Genomic DNA, 1233 nt, shown 5'->3' with positions numbered 1-1233 from the left:
TTGGTTCCTATATAAGTTTGAAATGCAATTTATATGTTGGTCTTAAGGGGTTCAAGGCTTTAGGCTCAGCAGATGAGAAGATACAAAATAATTTATTATTTGTTTAAGGGCACCAAATTAGTGGATCAAGTGGCAAGCAGTTCAAGACTTTTTATATTTTTGCTAGAGTTATTAATTTAGTTTTAGTTAGTAACATTTGAATTGAAAATTAAAATGATCATTTTTTTAATTTTTTTAAATTGTCTTTAACTATTTTAATATAGTCCCGAAATATTGTTTTCTAAATAATTGCTAGGTAAGTGTCATAGTGGAAGTGACAATTACAGTGTTGATGTTACGATGGTGATAAACTGATAATGACGTTAAAGATGGAAAAAAAATAATTTAAAAAAAATTATTAAAGATCATTTGATTTTAACAGAAATTATTTTAGATATGAAAAAATATGTGGTGTTTTTGTTAAATATTGGTGTTTGAGGTACTTTACAGAAATGTGGAAGTGTCAGAAACACTGTTCAACACGCAGGTACTATGTTGGCTTTTTAAAAAATGAACTCAGCAGAAATTCGCCACGTGTCGTACAACATGTAGGTTCCGTGTTGCTTTAGCAGGAATTCCGCGCAATTTTTCGAGACAACTTTATAAGAGATTTCTAGTAGAGATTCACCATGTGTCAGCTGAATTGCAACACTCAAGGTGCGTAATTCCTGTTGCAGAGATTCTTCGCAGGTTCTCAAGGTGCATTGATTAGTGGCTCCAAACACACTAAAGCCACATGTCTTTGTCCAAGCAGCACGCAACATGCGTGTCCAGTGTCTCCATGCAAGAGACAGGCCCCACTCCAAAAACAGGCGACATTTATGGTGAGGGTTGGTGCCGCAAGCAAGGTTTTGAAAACCGGACCGGACCGGCCAGTCCGACCGGTCTAACTGTGAACCGGCAACAATCACGGTTCGGATAGTATCTAAAAACCGCTAATTTAAAAATCGTTAATAAACCGCTGAACTGGTCGGGAACCGGACGGTCGGACCGAACCGGAGCCCGGCCGGTTTTTACTTTTCAACAAAAAAAAATAAAAGACGCCCTGACTCCCTCTCTGTCTCTCTCACTCACCGCATCTGCTATTCTGCTTCCTTCTCTCAACAAAACCTAGCCTCCAATGCCACTTTCTTCTTCAAGCTGTGTCACCGCCACCGCACTACTGCCGCCGTCGCGATCTGCGCCGCCGCCGTC

Source organism: Arachis duranensis, chromosome 4 (genome assembly GCF_000817695.3).
Source record: "Arachis duranensis cultivar V14167 chromosome 4, aradu.V14167.gnm2.J7QH, whole genome shotgun sequence".
NCBI classification, from domain to species: Eukaryota; Viridiplantae; Streptophyta; class Magnoliopsida; order Fabales; family Fabaceae; genus Arachis; species Arachis duranensis.
The sequence above is the reverse complement of the archived record's forward strand: the minus strand, read 5'-3'. Positions refer to the sequence as shown.